The following is a 19673-nucleotide window of genomic DNA, read 5'->3' on the forward strand; positions in this document are numbered from 1 at the left end:
TACCTGTGAATAATTAAAAAATGTACATCATATGGCCAGACTGGTATGCTAGTGATGCCAGGTAAGTCCAAGATACCTCTAAATCATTACATACATGTCATCTTACTTATCAAATGGTCTCTGTTGTCCTTTCACACTATCTTCACCCTGACAGCTCTTCTTCTAGTCTTTATGGTGCACACCAGCATCTGGCTTTGATGCTGCACATCTCTCAGGTTCTCCCTACACATTGATGCCATTTGTGAGATTCTTATTCCCACACTTCCCAAAGACCTGCTTTCTATGCTGTGCATAAAGGGCACTAATTTCTGCGTTAAATGTTCTCAGCAAGAAAAGCCAGTCATTCTTCTTCCTCATGTCAGTTGTCTGAGTTTTATCACATTACCTTTGTCCTCCCTCTGTGTGTCAAATTGAATTCTGCAGATTGGAGGTGTTCCTGAAAAAGTAGCAACTCTTTTCCTTGCCACTGTAGCATGTCTGGTGTGTTCTGGTGTCTTTGTTTTGGTATAGGTAGTGATTAATAGTTGCAACAATTCATTAACTGCTACTGGTCTGTGTCAGCTGTCTTAGTGGTCTCTATTTAAGTCTTACAAATCACTGCCTAGGCAATAAGCATGTCATCCTGCAAACAAAGTGAAGGTGAGCAAGGAGCTGTGACTTCTTTTCTCTAAACTATTTTTTTAGTGTTACCTCATCTTTCTATGCCACCCCCTTCCTGTTTTCACATACCCATTGCCTTCGTGGTCTGACTCTGAGCTCAGTGTGCTAGGGACACTTTATGCTGGTATTTATTGCTGCACACCATTAGCACAGTGTTCTGTAGGTTGTGTCCTTGCAGCGTTCCTGATTGTGATGTTAATGGACTGCTATTCAGGATACAATAATGCCAAATGTGGCATGAGATGAAGAGGCATGGAAGCATTATGCTGATCTTTGTTCCCTGGGACTGGTCCCTGGTGTAATCAACAGATAGGAGTGGGTGGGATACAGGTGGGACAGGGGTCTTCAGTTGCCCGATTCTCAGCTGAACTCTGTTTCATTTCTGTTGGAAGGAATTCATTCCTCAGGACAAGCTGTCTATTTGGCCCCTTTTACAAACACTCAGATCAGTTTCAGCACATGAAAAAAAGCAAAGGTCTGGTTACATGGATCTGGGGTAGAGGCAACAGTGCATAGCTCCAGCAGAAAGCTAACCTTTCCTTCCACTGTTTTCCTGCTTTCCCCCCTCCTCCTACTGAGCCCTGCAGAGAGATTAGCGATCAGACTGTAAATTCCCCAAGTACAGAAAGTAGTAAACCTCCCATCCCCTCCCCAAGAGGACTTGTATGCTGACAACAGCTTCACTCAATCTGACACCTGTTTCACTCTGAAACAGGCCCCTATAAATAGAGTAAATGTAACCCTAGGTGGCATTGCAAAATATTATGGAAAACATAGCTTACAACCCTGAGAAAAAGGGGGAGTAGAGAGAGTGGGGGTGGGCAAAAAGACACTATCTACCATAAAAACCTGGCAGCTTCATGCAAGTGCTGTTGCTTTTAATTTAAATGCTCATTTCTTATTCTATTTTCAGATCCTCTCTGGGATTTTAGGAATGTTGAGACGTGCTGGTTATAAAGCCCTAAGTACAAAATGGTCACGGATGGCTGGAATGAGGCATGTTCTAATGGAAACAAATCACTTGTCAGTAAGCAGCCTTCAAACTTTTGAACAAAAGCTCAAAAGGGTCAGGGAAAAGATATGTTTGTTGATTTAAAATGGCTGGATGCAGGTCATCAGGACGGCATAGGCTTCAATATTGTTGAGGTAACTCTTCAGTTCTGTAAGTTATAAACAAGGTTAAATACTTTGATGGCAACCACAAATGGAATGAGGAACTTAAATTAAGCAGAAAGCTCACACGTTATAAAGTGAAGTGTGCATAATACCAAAATGTAAAGCATGTACACCACTGCAAAACAGCTGCAGAATGGAGCTGAGCTGTGGGAGCCACATTTAGGTAGTTGTACATGACTGTGAGGAAGACTATGCCGTATCTACTGAAATTTAGAAGGGTGACCAGTATTCCTGTAGATGTCTGTGATTCATTGATATTTTAGTTAGTTAAAATAGTGTAACTTAGCTTTATAGTGATTTGATGATACATCCAAATCCTGGTTCTGTTTATTCACCCTATAGATTTTAACTCTAAGTGAAATTATTCAGTACAGTAGTTAATTTTTTATATCTGCTTGCAAAACACATAGTGAGGTTCGTGACCCCTAGAACAACTATAATGAGGGATCAGCTCTTCTTTTTCCTGCGTAATATTTTGTGTTGCTCTGTGAAATGAAAAATGTTGGTGTATGATAAATTGTATAAGGTGGATGAATTACAGTCCCTGTGGAACATCATGTTGAATCTCCTAATTCTACTGTAGCTTGGTTTCATAAGAAAATGATGCTTATGCAATCTTCCTTTATGATTAGTCTGTCTGTCTGCTATTTGCCCTCACAAGCAGCTTCTGAACTTGTTCAGTCTTCGGCTGGATTTGAAGAGTTGGAATAATTATATTTTGACTAGGTTTGTGGAAACTGCTTTCTGTCTAGAAGAAGAGAGACAGAGTTAGTACCTCTGTAGAGGGGAAGGAGGATACAGAAATTGCCAGCAGTCAACATGGGGCTCCTTGGAACAGTACACACAGTTTTGTGCATAAAGAAACACAGTGGGGACTGATGAGTCAGGTTTGGGCACAGGTGACTGGGCAAAGAAATCTGAAGGGACAAAGGTTTGACCTCCATTAGTAACCAGGTTTCATTTCAGTGTTCATGGAATAATTTCATTTTGGTATGGAAAACAGCAGGAGGAGAAAATGGAATGACTCTGTTGTAAAATGGTATCTGTGAGCTTCAAAGTGCAGGGCAGTCTTTTGGTGTTTCTGAGGTTTACTCTGCTAAGTAAACATTATTCTGCTTTCAAAGGGAAGAAACTGAGACACTTTCTTCACAAAGTTTTGACTTGCACAAAGGCACCAAATGACTCAGCAGAAACCAGGTACAGCTTACAGATGTTTAGGTGGCCTAGAATAGTTTAATCATTTAGATTGGAAAAGATCATCAAGCCCAAACTTAATGCTAATACTGCTAAGCCCACCAGTAGATCATACCCCTAAGCACCACATCTACACATCTTTTAAATACCTTCAGGGATGGTGGTGATTTAACCACTTCCTGGAAAGCCAGTTCCAACTTCAGCCCTTCTGCTGAAGACATTTTTTCCCATATCCAATTCCGCCCCAAACTGAGGGGCAACTTGAAGCTATTTCCTCTCATTCTGCCACTTATAATCTGTGAAAGAGGCCAAGACCTACCTTGCCATAATCTTCTTTTAGGCAGATGTAGACAGCATAAAATCTCCCCTGGGCCTCCTTTTCTCCAGGCTAAACAACCAAGCTCTCTTAGCCTCTCCTCAAAGAACTTGTGTTCCAGACCCTTCATCAACTCGATTGCCCTTCTGGACAATCTTCAGCATCTCAATGTCCTTCTTGTAATGAGTGGTCCAAAACTGAGCACAGGATTCCAGGTGTGGCCTTATCAGTGCTGAGGATAAGAGGACAATCACTGCCCTGGTCCTGGCCAATATGGCCAGCAACTTACACAGATCTTCACTAACCATATGTCATAGCCATGCCAAATATTCTCCTTCCTCAAGGGAACCTCATCACTGCTCCCCATCCAGCAACTCTTTAATGTTGCTCTTTGGGTCTTTTAAATTGTCATCTGTTATTATTGCAAGAGAAGAGCCTTGCCTGTTCAAGCCCAGCAATCTCTTGCCATCCACAAAGGTTGTTGTATGTGTTGCCATGACAAGGAAAATATCTTCCAAATGCCACTTGTTTTGTTTGCCAAATGCCACTAATAGTTGTTTTGTTTCTGCCAGAAATGAGGCCATGCTGCTGAAGAAGGATTGCAAGGTAGTTTGCAGAGAGCTCCAGGTGGTATGAACCAAAGCAACCTGATACCTGAGTTGGTTTTGTTTGAAGTTAACTTGGAGTTGTCCATAGTATCCTGATCTCCTCACCTGCCATAAATATGGCAGCTAGATATTTTTCATCCTGCTCTTCTTTCCTGACTTATCCATCATGTGAAGGACACTCTGAGACCATGGGGAGGAATAATTGTGGGAGACACTTCTCTTCAGATGCTACACTGCCTGGATGAAAGCTTATCAGCAGCTTGGGTTTCTCAGCATTGATGCAGGTGGGTTTGCAAACACCTTATATTTGCATTAGAAATGGCATTACCCTTACATACAAGCACTGTTTCAGTCCTGCTGCACCACTCAAGCTCTGTGTTGAAGCCTGGTGATCCATCATAGACTGAGATAGATCTGGGTCCTGGGACAGAGAAGGCATGAGGCAAGGACTGAGATTTGCTTCCAGTACCATGATTAATTTGTATATAGGAATGCAGTAGCACTGGGAAAATGCTAAAGGTTGGGCTGGGAGGGAAGGCAGATGTACTACTGCAAGCTGCTGCTGTGTCTCCCTGTAGGACAAGCAGATTTCTCCTTGCCCAAATAAGCATCAGATAGGAAAAAACACTTTTAGAAAACCTAAGCCTTGATACTATACTCATTTCTGGGAAAGAATTATGCCTGCTGCTCATGTGAATTGAATTTAATGTACTCATGCATGCACACACACACACATTTTTGGGGTTTTTTCACATGGCTGTCAAAAATAACACTGAAACATGTAAGTTAAGCATGCTGTTGTAACACAATGGCACTTCATTACTGTTGAGGGCAGCTCAGGTTTCCTTCTGAGCATATCACCAGCAGGCTGTAATGGAGTAGTACAGAGGGCAAATGAAAAGAACAGCGCAACCTCATGCCATTTAATCCTAAATGTCAGGCATGGTCAGTCTTCCCTGCTGAGATCCCCAGTGTATGGATTTAGCATCTTCAAGAATTATCTCTCATGGTGTTTAATTCAACATAAATAAGGTAATATCAAATTGTCTTCTCCTGGAGAGTTTTTATCCAAATTACAGCAGTTTGCCTTATAAATAATTTCTCTTCAATCAGCAGTCTCTCTTTCCTCTGTAAATCTTACTATCTTATTTTCATAACTTGCTACTTCTCTGACTTTCAATTAACACTTCATTTACGTTCTTTACTTAGACACTGTAGGTGTAGCCTTTTGAAATTTTTCCCTAATGTGGTTTTAGTGCTGTCACTTCACTTAGGGCCATGGTAATGACTAACCTCTGCTCCTGTACCTCTGTTGCAATGTTGCATAATGACTTTTCAGAAGTTCTGAATTAATGCAGGTCGGTTGATAATTTCAGGCTACATGGCAATATGGTGCCTAGAAAAAAATCCATTTGTAATCTGAAAAATCTTATGGGAGTGTTGCATAACTTGAGGAATATATTAGCTCATTAAGTAGAAGTCTGTAGTGTGAGAATGTGTAAACATGATTATTATCACTTAAAAAAAAAAAAAAAAAAGCTTTATTTCTTAAGTAGTGTTCTCACAATACAACATCATAGTAGCTCCAGGTAATGGTAGTTGTTGCAAGGAAACCCTTCCGCTCTGGAGTCCTGTCACCTACTAAAGCTCATCTTGCATGCTGGTGCAGCATGACCTGTGCTCTGAGTTTCCTTGCTAAATGTGCCATGTGTGGTGCTGCTGTAGAAATTCTTGCTGTGCCATTTGCTCCACTCTGGCCCCTTCTAGCTTGTATGCCACCCATCAGCTGTCAACAGGCAAAGAAGAAAATTTGAATCACAAAAGGTCACTAGCAAGTAGGTTTTTAGGAAGCTGATGGAAGAAAACATAGCAACTAGTATCTATAAATTGTGAGTTCATTTTCTGTTTAGAATACAAGGGGTTTTTCTGCACTGATAACAAGATACTATTTTTTAGCTCATTATGTAATGACAATTCAAGATGAGATCATGATAGCGAGACCACAGCAGTTACTAGGGAGTGTCCAGAAGCACTGAGTAGCTGGCATGATGGATAGGGTTGTTATGAAATTTGTTTTAAAAATAATTCTGGAATTCTACCCCTCTTTTTGCTTATTTTAAGATTCGTATGCAATGTCTTGAATGTCTATGTTGTGAATTATGCTGCTAGTAGATCCCCCCAGCTGGTCTGTCCAGTAACTGTTGGCTAGTAGTATCATGTTTCCGTGTTAAAACTTTAAAAATAATTTAATGATAGCTATGTTTAGTGACATCATTTTAGCACCCATATGACTTGACTCTCCCTTGCACTCTGCCTGAGACCATACAACAGCTGCATTGTACCCGTATATGTCACAGGCAAATTTATAGAAAGAGTGAATCATGCTGACACTGATTACTGCATCTCTGTTAGCTGTATAGGCTCTAGGTTCACACAGATGCTTGAGCCTTCTTTAGTCTTCATAAACCTTTGAAGAAAAAGCATTAAAAGTTTCCTGAAGGAAAGTCTGTACTGATTATTTTCAATAATATTATTCTTTTTGGGGTGGAAAATACAAATTTGGAGACAGATGATTTCTTCTTAAAATATTGTAATGCATTTATTTTCTCTTAAGTGCTCCAGGGCAATATTAATAGGTTTATTCTATTAAGGAAGAGTAGTATTTCCAAAATAATAGTTGAAAGATACTGATCTTCCCACTAAAAGGCTTTTGCACAGAGAACCTCTATTGTTCAGGGACAATTATTTCTGGAAAACCTTGTATCTCCTGTCTTCCTTACCTACCTGCTTTTCTGTTTTCATGCTGCTGTGATTAGGTATCACTTTGCATGCTAGTAATTCTTTTTATAGTAAGATACAATGCAACATAGTTACTGGTCACAATTTGCTCTTAGCTACATTGCTGACAATTCAAGGTAAGTTGGCCAGTATCACAGACAGATGCAGAGCTGTGAACAGAATTTGTTTGTCTTTTTCTACCAGTCAGAGATTTCTTTTTGTCCATTTAAGAATATATTATTTTCATTTTCCTCTTTAGAGAAATAGCGTTTCTCTTGGCCAACATCAGATTATTTTTCCATCAGTTAAGAAAAGCTCTTGCTGCAGAAAACAATGTGATCTCCTGATACGGGTAGAAGTGTACTCTGAGAAAAATTAATATTGAGTGTGATACCTCATGTGTCTGTAACTGTCATGTAATGCATTATGTTTGCATTTCGCAGGACAGCTAGTTCAGAGGATGCTGCTGAAAGTTTTACACTATCTTTACCGTGGGAGAAATAGGAGAACTACTTGGCCCACTCTGGTTCCAGTTTAGGTATAAAGCTGTGTATTGTAGCCTTGAAGTCTGTGTAACAAAGATGTCTGAGCAGTGTCCACTCAGGATCATGTATGGATTTAACTTACCCTGCTGCCTTTCCTTTTGAAGTCCAGGTTGCAGAGTGATTTGGTAGATAAACCGGGCTGTGCTGTCAGTTTCACCCTGGACAGTGTGATTTTTTTAAAATCTGATTTACATGACAGGCATACTTAAAAGACCGGTCCTGAGTCTCTGATGGCAGGTGACAAAACCAAGGTATTAATAAAGAGAAGAGCTGATAATGCAACCTGTGTGATCAATCCTGTGCTGTGGTCTGTGTCCTCAGAGGGATGAGCAGCAGCCAGGCTGAAACATGTAACAGGAAAGCTGTGTGGTCTGCCACAGCTGGCTGCTGGCTACTATTCCCATCTTGTTATAGAATTCATTCTGGTTAATAATAAATTCAGTTAAAAACTATTTAAGTAAAGCCTGATGTGGCTTGTCGGATACAGTATTGTGTCGGGAAGCCAAAAGTTGCATTTGCTCACAGTTTTCTGTCGTGTTTTGTAACAGTAGACGAATTGCCCATGCCTCCACTCAAAACAAATCCATTGTCAGTCCTGCTTGCTAGGCAGACAAATTGCTTTGGGAAGAGGCTGTATTTCAGGGTGTGCCTCTACAATGTCTGGATAGGCCATGGCCAAGACAGGAATGCCTATCACGTATGAGCATCTGTAGCACGTGTCACTATTACAGTGCAAAATGAACCAATGTGCCCTTGGATGATGACTCCCCTGCTCTCTGTAACCTGCAGTAGGTTTGGGAGATGGCTCAGTAAAACCAGTTTTCATAGAAGAAATTGGGTCTTCAGGAAGAGAGAGTGAAATGAGAGGGACAAGAAGACTGATGCTGTTGCCTGAGTTAAGAGGATGAAATGAGATGTGGGGCAGAGCCTGGTTTGAGAGGAAAGGCACAATGTTTGCAACTGACTTAACATATGGCAGCAAATCTGTGAAGTGGCTCAAATAAAGGTCCCAAATGTTTTGTCTGTCCTACATACCCATGGCAAGTTCAAGCACAGTTATCTGGGCTGAGCTTCCAGGGCTTAGGGATCATCATGTGTGGGAACTTTTCACTCACCCCAGTTTGTGACTGACCATGAACATAGAGGTGATTTCCTCTCTTCCTGGAATTGAACCATGCCTTGATCCCAAGCCTCATGGGAGAAAATTGGAAAGCAGGTAATGAATCTGTTTGTCCTCTTGTTTACTGAGTTGTAAATGTAAAGAAATTCAGCTGCAATTGGAGATGGAATATTGCAAAATTTGTGTTAGTGAGAAGAAAATAAGACCAGAATGTTTTTCAGTTTAAGCAAAAAGAAAAGCTGAACAACTTCATGGGGGTATTTGTTCAGTTGCTTTCAAAAATGTAAAGAAGATTAAAGAGAAGAGTGAAAATACTTGAATCATATTAGCACTTCATTTCATAGCTACCTTGTTCTCTTGTTGATCCTTCACTGAAAGTAAAACTTTGGGAACTGATGGAATTCAGAAAGTAGCAATGAAAATCATTAATGGGATGCTATCATTTGCTTTACTAGGAAAGTGGTTGTGGCTGACCTATACAAGGTGCTTTGAAAGGACCCATTAGCATTACGGATGGAAGTGAAATACTGATTAACATGATCAAGATTATTAAATTGCCAGATGAAACAAAAACTAAGATATGTCATATATTAGGAGGTAGAGTACAGAGGTGAGGATTTAATCACATTTGTTAACTTTTCTCTAACAGAATCACTTCATTACATACCTTGATTTTTAAAGGCAATGCTTCCAAAATGGTAGGAAAAAAAAAAAAAAAAAAGAAAAAAAAAAAAAGATAGTTTTAATGCATTACATAATGAGACATAGGGCATCAAAGCTAGCATGAGGCACTTGAGAAAAAAGATTAGATGTGTACTAACAAACTGAAGCAGACATTTGAGTTTCATAAAGCAAATGGCCACTGCCAGCATTTCCTTGCACTTGTCAGTTCTGGCCCTCTGACTGATACTAAATGAGTAATTTCATACAATAGGAAAAATCAGATTCTTTAGTTGCTTTACATATTCACCTGTTTGCCTGTGCAGCTGTAGCTACCTTGCCAGTTGGCTGAACAGCAGTTCTAGGTAACACTAAGAGCAGAAACTCTTAAAATGTGGCAGCATATGTGAAAAAGAGCAAAGGACCCACTTTTTGTAGCTGCACTATCCAAGTGAGCATTGTTTCATAGCTTTAGTGGATCACCTAGAGACTTCTTCCCTCATATTTGAAGACAGGTTACTTTGTGAAATATGATACTAGGGATTGTGATGTATCCAAAAGCAACATAAATGCATTGCAGATTGGTTTTGCTGTTTCAGAAAGCATGTTCACATACACAGTCTTAAAAGAAGATGGGAGCAAAGCCAACATAGAATTAACCACACTGAATAACTTGCACATTTTCCATGAAGTCTTTCATGTATTCTCTGCTTTTCAAAAGTGAACAAGGGCCAAAACCAGCCACATCACTTGGATTTGCTATAATGAACTCCTGCTTCTCTGCAGTCTGAATCTAAGCCACTATCCTACACTTACCACATCATAAGAAACCACTAACCCTAACCATGAGACCAGTACATTCATGTCTCTACAATATGTTCGTTACACTCACATTAATAAAGGAATATAATGTTACAATGCCTGTGCCATTAAACAACACCTGTTCCATACAATGGAAACAAGGCACTCCATCATTAAATATATTATCTTCTTAACAAAGAACTGCACAACTGTTTGGCTAGAGCTGTGAAGCAAATGGTCTATTTACATATGAAAAGAAATTTGTGTACATTTGATGAATGACAGAATAATTGCTATATATGGTAAGGGAAATGGAAGTAAAATATTTCGTATATTCATTACTGCTATTGCCAGTAAGTTGGAAAGGCCTTGATATAGCTGTGAATGTACCTTTCTTGACCACTTCAGCTAGGCAAAGCTTACACAGGCTGCCGGCAGCATCACAAGAGTAAGCTTTAATTCTAGGAATCTTAGTGGAAAAGGTCTGGTACAATGTGTTCAAATCATCCCCTAGTAACACACATAAAATGGGTTTTGTCTACTTGATTTCACAGTTCTGAGATGTGGGTCCTCCACCACTGCACTTAGAAAGAAGCCTGGTCTGGCTTTAAACAAATTCCTGAGTGTGATATTTTTTTTCCTTTTTATTTAGTGGACATTCTTATTTCTTGTTGTCGTTCATGTTATTCTCACCATACCTTTAAAACCATCCACAATTATGGGTCTTGGCCCTAGATAAGCAACCCCAGCCCAAACCTCTGTGGAAACAGCGGGGGAAAGGTTAAAGGGGTAGAACACCCCAAAGTGGGTTCTATACCTTCAGCAACAAGCTGCAGGATAGAAAGAGATGTGATCAAAGGCTTTGGACAAGGGAAAATTATAATTTTCTACTTCAGTCACCTCTTCTACACACATATGCATGCATATACACAAAAGGGAGGAGACTTTTCTTTGCAAATTTCACTTGAAATTGCTGCTGCCAGCCGTTATCTGGAGCTAAATACTAGACACAGAGTAAATGTGCTACCCTTGCTGCAATCCAAATATTACTGACCTGGTAGGAGGGGAAGATGGCAGCTTTGGTGCAATGCAGTCAGTGAAAAGGTGAGAAGTAGCAGGTGAAGAGAAGGACCTAGATGGCTGGGGAAGAACAGTAGGTTCTTGATTTAGGAATATCCATGTTTAGAGGTGTTGATCTGATATGCAGAAATACCAAACCCTCACAGCAGAAACTGATGGCAGTGAGAATCATGTTCGGCAAATATAGAGTGCTCTTGAGTACTGAGAATTGGAGCTGGCAACTCAAACTGGCCACACAAATTAGCTTACTGTATAGACAAATTTAACTTTTTTTCTCACTGAAACTCATCTCTTTGTGCATCTAAAAATACTAGTAATGACATCACACTTTTAGTAAATGTATTCAGGTTTATTTAAAGGGAAAATAAAAAGCTAAACAGGAAACAATGTGAACATATTATAATGTAGAAGCCAGATAAAAGCCTGAGAAAAAGAAAATTTCTCTTTTGCTTGTAGGGTTTGAAAAGCATGCAGCAAATGACACCTGAGATCTCATGCTGAATGAGTAGGATAAACATAAGTATTGAGTAACTGCCCATTCACTGAAAGAAGGCAAGGTTCTAGCAGAATATCTGACCGTGTTTTACATTATTTACTTGTCTATAGGTATGAAGTGTGTAACTAAACTTGGCCACGGGAACTGAGCTCAGGGAGCATGATGGGGGGGCTCAATTAAGAGGCAGAGAAAAACCTTAATCCTATTGCTTAATTTACCCAGGTTCAAGGGCTTGATTTTGTGAGTCTAATTATTCTTTTCACAGTTTTCTTCTCCAGTGCAGTTCATGGGTATGGAAAACAACATGAGCACTTTCTGAAAGACAGCTGGCACAGCTGGTTCCTCAGCACACATGACCACAAACCAAACCTCATACTGTCAGCTTAATCTTTGCTTTGGCTTGTTTAGATTAGTGACCCATCAAAATGTGTCAGTGTATACCAACCTTTTCTTCCATAAACATTTTTTCCCTCTTGTAGCTGATTTTTATATGCGCAGCATTCTGCAAGCTGCATAAATATCCAGCTCCTTGTGGTTCATAAGCATACCCAGGAAATAGTGATTGCCTGGTAAAGCATTTTAGGCTGGCAACTTGGGATCTCTGTAATGAGATCTTGCACAATGTTTGTTCACTCTTAGAAGATCAGAATGTTCCTTGCCAAACCCTCAACCTTTAAGAGGAAATAGGACATATTGCCCTTCCAAGAAGACACAGATAGGATGGCAAAACTCTTCTGACACAGGCAGAAACAAAGAGACCTAAAAGAAGAAGGTAGTCTCATCAAAGAAGATGTGTAACCATGATTTTCCTCTTCTTACTGACTCTTGGCAGCAGGTTTCTGCGTTTATGTTTTGGAACATAATGCATAGCAACTATGTGTGGGCAAGCAAGAAGAGCTACAACTATTAGAGCTTTCATACCTGGTGAATAGAACTACGGCTCATAATAATGTGATTTGATCTGTTTTCAATTCCTCACATTATTTTTGACAAAGTACAGTTTCTCACAATCACAATGACAAATCTGATATTTAAAAACACAGCATTTTATCAAAACTAGGAACTGTAGTATACCAAACAAATGCCCTAAATATGAGAAACTGCTGCACTGTCTTCTTTTTTGTATTTTTTTTCTAGTGTTTTATTTTTATCTCCATTTATCTTTTCAAGAATGTTGACAGTTGATAAAGCTGGCAACAGCACAAAAGAGAAGGGCAGCTATTCTTCCTTCTTAGATTATCCCTAAATTCTGATCATCACATTATTTGTTGAAGCAAGTAACCCTAGGAAAAGAAACAGGTAAAAGAAAGATTTTTTTGAAACTATAATAGAAACAGTACTTTTTTAAACTGTCAAGTGATAAATTGTCCCATTGGATTTTTCAAGAGTGCCTCATGTCCATTTTGGAACAATCAAGTTTTAGTATATGGTCATGGGTTAAATAATGTTACATTGTGTTGAGATTCATATAAGATTCAGTATACTGTGTAAACTAAACTTCCACTGTCATTTATGCATGTTTGTCACTGTCAAGAATAAAAATATTTTGAAAGATTCAGTAATTGGTTTAACTTTAAATGAGGTCCACTGCCAGAAAAAGTTACCAGGATAATACAGCTTCTCCTGAAAATATTATTCTTCTTTTCTGTCCTCAGTTAAACAAACTTTGTGGACCTTGTAAAAATACATGGTTTTAGTTAGTGGAAAAAGGGTTGGGTATTTTGTTTAACAATAGAGGACATTGTGTTTATTTCCTTAGATTGATGCAGAGATGCAATATCACAAAGTAAGCAAACTCTTGTTGTACTCTGGCATCTTTGGCCAGTTTTGCCTTAAGGACACAGTTATAAGGAGGTGATGAGGTAACTGTTAGTAAACAAATGAACAGAGAGGATGTTAATACTAAGATATGACAAGGGGGCCAGCTAGAGCAGAGAAGAGGCATTTTTGTCTTACTTCTACTTAGGCCAGTCAAAACTGGCATTCCAAGTTTTACATAGTGTAATATCAGATATGCTCAATGCATAGCATGGTCATAGTGCAGTAAGACAGCAGATGTTATGACAGACAGCCTTCAGCTGAGGTTGTCAGAAATTTATGTGTCATCAAAGCATCCCCATCTCACCAGATGTCCTATTCCATGAGCCAGATAGGCACCTACAAGCTGGCTCCCTGGCTGGCTTTTTCTCCGAGGCCCCAAGCAAAAGACAAAGCTGATTAGCTTGAGATCCAAGCAGAATACAGTACTAAGCAGAACTGATAAATTAAACTCATTTACATTCTTCCTGCAAAGAATTCTTCCTTGAAAAGAAAAAGTTTCAGATGTGTTGTCTACTCCAGACATATTATTACACATTCCCCCCCTTCCTCTCCCCCGCCCCAGTTTAGTCTTTCTGTTGAAGAAGAGGTATGTAGCTGGAAAAAGCTAGATTTAGACTTTGAATTACAGTGCATAATGTTGCTTTCGCAAGTAATAAAGACTGGGCACACCAAATTTGGAATGGAAACGACAGCGAGTTTCAACCTCTTATGACTCTTACCCAGCAACAGCCCACTTACAAGGCTGGCAGAAGGGAACACAGAGGATGACTGCTATAGAGCAGCATGCACGTGGCTGTCATTTGTAGAAAGTTATGTGTCTTATGTGGCATTGTCATGTACTATATTTTTCAGTCTTTCTCCCCTATCATTTTTTTTACTTGAAAAGGCAGACGACTATTTACTTCATTTTTCTGTTGGATGGATGTAGTTTCTTTTCCCTTCCTATTTTTCAAGGTTATTTAAATAAGATTCTACTGATTTTAACAGACATGAGAGATGTCGTATTGAAAGCCATGACAATGAAGTCCTGCATTAGCTTCATCTATGAAATGATGACACAACAGTGTTTTACACAAGCTGCAGCCAGCTGACCTTCTGAACAGGTCAAGGGCAGGTTCTATGTATTTGAAATTAATTCAGGTTTTTTTGTTTATTTCCTTTTGAACTCTCTTCTAAAGCTGTGTCATGGTTTTGATGCTAATGATGATAATGATGGAACTATTTGTATTAACCTGATACCACAAGCATGTCTTAGTAGGGCATATGTTGTATTCTAGCAATTATAATGCTGGTCACTAATGACCAAAGATAGCCCAGTGCACTAGCTAGTACTTTTAAAAGTATATGTTAATTAGATTTAATGAGATAATTTCCCAAAAAGTAGCCACAAATAAAATCATAGAAACATAAGAATTTCCTTAGCCGTCTCATGTACTTGTGCACAGATATGTACTTTTGTATTCATACAGTTCCTAGCGATGTGGTGATTCTTCCACAGGGCACAGTGGTGGGATAATTGCTTACTCATTTTGAGTTTCAGAAATGAAAGTCTGTCTCTTTAAATGTGCCAAGTAAACAGCTTTGAAAGTTTTTTACCCATTTTTTAAAAAATAATTTATTAGGTTTTTCAACTAAGGAATTAAAAATCCTGACTGTTTTAATGCCAGTTTAAAAAGGGCTAGGAAGGCTACAAATAGCATGTGCTGTAAATCTGTGCCATGGCAGAAACAATCAGAAGAGTAAAGAGTAATGATTAAACATTTAATCAGAAGCATTATACTTTGTTGTGTTCTCATTGTAGCTGCAGGAAAAGATGCTGTAACAGATCTTTAAATAGAAAACCTGAGGCTAAATTCTACTTCATCCATCAAAAGCAGCTGCTAGAAGATGACCTAATTTTAGTGGCTTATCAATTCCTTAGTGCTTGTTGGTTGATGTAACTTTGATTCTCTGATGTTAGATGACTTTTGTGCTGAATATAGCTAGAATTTAATGTGAATCTTTTGGATGGCTGCCCAGCCAAGCTGCATAATCCAAACAAAGAGAGCGAGCAGTACATGATTCAAGCTACTCACGTGTACAATAATACAAATATCTGTATCCTGATTCCTTTGGGCAATCAGCTCCATGTCACCAAGCACATATTTCAAATACAATGTCCTTGTGGGTTTTTTTTTTGTCTGATTTTTTTTTTGTTTCTGTTTTTGTAGGTTTTTTTTCCCCAAACAATACTCTGGTTTTCATTGGAAAAACAACACAAGATGCAGTGAGACTCAGCTGCTGCCAAGAAATAATGATAGAGTCAATAATTGCAGGACGTTTTTAATGAATGTTTTCCAAGCAAATCATTGCCATTTCAAAGGGCTGTTATTTCTATTTATGTAGAGATTAGCCTACACGTTATCAAGGAAAGGGAATGGTGGGGTTTTTTATCATTAGTTTTTGTAGCATTTTTAAGGTTGTTTTTTTTTTTTAATAACAGAGAATGTCTTTGTCTCTCTTTCTAGCTTACTCTTTATCTGGACTTGTTTTCCTTTTCCTTTCTCTCTTTCTCTTTTTGGCTCTTCACTAAAACCATCTGTGACACACATGCAAGTTGATGGGTGTGTGAGCAATGCTTCACACATATTTACTTGCCCTACTTGGCATTATTTGCTAGTCATTAAAGATTATGCAGGAGTTTTTCATGTCCCTTTTTTTTATTCTCTTAGCAAATTAAGATAGGAATAAGAGTGTAGTGAGGCTATTGGACAGATTTTTTTCTCTTTTCTTTTCTTTTTTTTTTTCTTTATTTCTTGGAGAGACTGTGTCTAGAGCTTAGGCTGGGGAGGATTTAGACGGGGAGGATTAGACTGGAAGGATTTCTGGGTTTTCTTCCTGGCACTGACAATCATGCATTGTGTGAGCTTGAGCCAGTCACTTAGGGCCTGTTTTTCACACTCCAGTTGAAATAAATGGAAACTGCATGTGCTCAGCACCTCTGCAAACCAGGTCATTTATCTCTTCTCCTTTCATTTATGCACTGATAAATATAACAATCTTTGCCTTTGCATATGCAAACTGGATAGAAGGATACAAATATGGGCAGTTAAACATGCAAATCCCTCATTTTGATGCACAACCATCTATTTCATACAACCAGGGATTTCTACATTTGCCTTGGGTCCTTTTTGAAAAAATGGACCGTAAATAACAAAATCTATACAGACATGTCAGGGAGGCACAGCTGAAATCGATATGTTTCTGTAGCTTCTTTTCTGTAGTTTCACTTCTGTTAAAAATACTATTAGCTATAATAATCATTTTAGCCTACTTTATTACTGGATTAAACCATGTTGTCAATGTGCAAATGCCTTGGGCATTACATGCTAATTGCAGGTTATTACGCAAGGCTCAGTGTTAGCTGTTTGACACACTTTGGGATTCTTATGTGGGCTTTATTATCATTTCATGGTACCTGCATTTCTTCAGTGACAGTAAGGATGTCCAAAGTGCTTCACAGCACTTAGGATTGCCCTAGGGAAATGCCTATAGTGTCTCAGTATGCCCTCTGGACATATAGCAAGGGCCAAAAAGCAGGGGAAAGTTTGTAATAAGCAGTCAGATTGACATAATTTTCTTCAGTCGAAATGAGTATATTCATTTAAATGCTGCTGTTCCTGATATACTAATGTCAGTGGCTCATGGCTCCTGGCTTCTGCGTCCTGTTTGTGCAGGAACCTGATGGAAGTCGGAAGCACTGAAGTCAGAAGGTCTTTCTTCAAGTCACACAGTACTGTCCACCAGCTTCAATGCAAGTCTGCATTGAAGACAGTACCTTTAAAATCTGCTAAAAATATCACATTTTGGTTAACATAGCATTTTTTAAAAAAAATTATATCCTCAGCTTTGTTGTGGAAAAAAGTTAAAATGCTTATGTGTTCCCAAGGTCTCACAAAGAGACTAGAGCATAACAAGGACATCCTTCCTGGGGCTTCAAATCTGGATCCTGTGTTGCCAGGACAATTCTCCTGTCTATACACCCTTATTAGCCACTTTCCCTAGAACCCCACAATGCCCACTTTGTCATGGAATGGACAAGCCCATCACACAACTGAAATGCAGATCGATGCTCATATATCCTAGAGGAAGCCTTTTTGCCCAAGATATTATGCATTCGCATCTCTGGTGTGAGCATCAGTCATAGGCTGGGAAAATGCTTGGATTTTCCTTGTGGAAGGCACACACCTCTAACAATGCTTGGATTTTCCTTGCACAAAGTACACACCATAGCAATGGAGTATATCAGAGTGCATGCAACCTTCAGCTTCATTTCAGGCTATGGGAATTGCCCTGACCAAAAGACTGGCCATGCTTGTGGCAGAACAAAGCTGAGTGCACAGCCTTTGTGTTATTGCCCCAGCCTTCCTCATGTGCCACTCAGCTTCCCAAAATGAACCTGATAATTACAGAGTTGTGTGTAACCATGGGTTTACCAGGAGCCTTCAGTGAAACTGGGCCAGCCTAAACATCTATGACCCTATTTTGTTCTCACTGGACCACACAGAATATTAACTTCAATGGAAATAATCTTAGATGCTCTGTAAGTGTCAGAGAACAAACAGCTGCTGTCTCTAGAAAGGAACGATGTATTTTGAGAATGGGGCTGGCAGCCAGGCATTCCAGACTCCTCATGCTGGTCCTGGGCAGATTCTGTATTCTTGCTGCCTTGTCATCCCCATGTTGCACAGACAGAATTGTTTTGCTGTCCTTCATTGTGGATGTGTGTGAAGGCTAAATAAATCACCTGAAAATTATAAGCATTAAAGTTACTATTATTTTATACAAAAATGAGTAGCCTTTTGCTTCTAATCAGTCCCCTGGCTTCTGATGTTTTGGCTAAAAATTCATACTGGTAGGATGTTTTTTGCTGCATTTATGGCTCTGTACTTTGTTGAGGGGTTTGTGATCCTTGTTAGTAATTAAGAAAGCTCCTACCTTATGTGTTGTTCTAAAGATTAATTTCCTACTTCATGGCAGTGAGTCGATATTGCAAAATGCTGGACTTTACAACTATCAGGACTGTGAGCAGTTTGGGCTAACAGTGAAAGTGCTCTCCCTGCTAAGCAGCATTGCCAACTGGCCCAGTTGCCTGGTTCACAGAGGAAGGCAGCTGAGGCAAGGATGGGCTGAGAACCCAGATGCATCTCATTGACCTGGATGTGGCAGCTGTATTCTTCTACCTCTTCTACCTGTATGTAACCCACATTCTGGACATCTCTGGATGTGGGTTAAGCTATCTGCTGAATATCCCTGTGCATTTTTCAACCCACTTGCTAAGTTTGTGAATACAATGCAAATGAGGCTGCAGCACTGAATATTACCTGGGTGAAAACAGGCTTTTAGATCCTGGAGTGTCATAACAGAGTTACAAGACCAGATGCAATTAAACATGTGAAATGACCCTGAAATGTTCTTAGGAGGCCAACTTGTTCTACCAGCATGCTTGAACTTTTACATTTCAGCAGCGTGAAAGCCAGTTTAGGCATGAATTACTTGTTCTAGAGACATCATTACTGAGTGTTACTAAATGATCACAAATGAGCAGTTAGCAATTTGAAAGCAATAAATTCTGAAATGTTTATTTAATGGAACTGATATCTAATGCTTGCTACAGGTCAAGTGAAAAAATGCAGATACAAAATCAGATAATAAAAATACAGATAATAAATTCTACCCTGCTTTTAGATTTTTTTGCTTATTTTCACTTTACCCGTGAAGTGCCATTTACGAAAGCTCATCTTTATAAATGCTTATGCTTTGCACCACTGTAGTTGTTGTGGTGTGCTAAACCTGAAAACAGTTTCCCTGTCCAAAATAACTATTTATTACTGCAGACACTTGCGCATGGAACAACAGCATGAAGTACTCGCCTTTCAACAAGTGAACAGAGACTTTAGGGCATTTCTGCATCTTCTGAGTAAAAGATCTTATATATTCAAGAACCTTCTGGACACAGTCCTGTGCCATGTGCTCTAGGATGACCCTTCTTGAGCAGGGAAGCTGGACCAGATGACCCACTGTGCTGCCTTCCAACCTGACCCATTCTGTGACTCTCTGATGTGTGAATAAAGTACCAAACACTGATCACAAATGTGCAGTCCCTGTGCTAGCAATCCAATAAAGTTCCAACTGTCTAACAAAATTTTTGGGAAATACTTTGAGTAAAAAATAATTCACTTGGTAGTCAAAAAGGGGACTTCAGGAAACACCTAATCTGCAACACGTGAAATCCATGGCACTGGAAATACAGTGTCGATGATGATCTTGACTTAATTAGAAATTTAGAAGAAAATTAATTCATGGCTTTGCTGTAAATGGTGTAACAAACATCATCAGCACTGATGGGCTGATGATGTTTTTGGGCCAAAGGAGACCC

General features: G+C 39.3%; 1 long non-coding RNA gene across 1 annotated transcript; it reads left to right on the forward strand.

The window, feature by feature from the left end:
- The first annotated feature begins 4900 nt into the window (after positions 1–4900).
- Positions 4901–19414, forward strand: LOC106628545 (uncharacterized). The gene is made up of 3 exons (XR_001331961.2): positions 4901–4986; positions 7176–7270; positions 19132–19414. It is a non-coding gene; the product is annotated as an uncharacterized LOC106628545 (long non-coding RNA).
- Positions 19415–19673: the final 259 nt, after the last annotated feature.

This window comes from Pseudopodoces humilis, chromosome 4, assembly GCF_049639895.1.
Source record: "Pseudopodoces humilis isolate 2021_Gansu_Grassland_sample_001 chromosome 4, ASM4963989v1, whole genome shotgun sequence".
NCBI lineage: Eukaryota > Metazoa > Chordata > Aves > Passeriformes > Paridae > Pseudopodoces > Pseudopodoces humilis.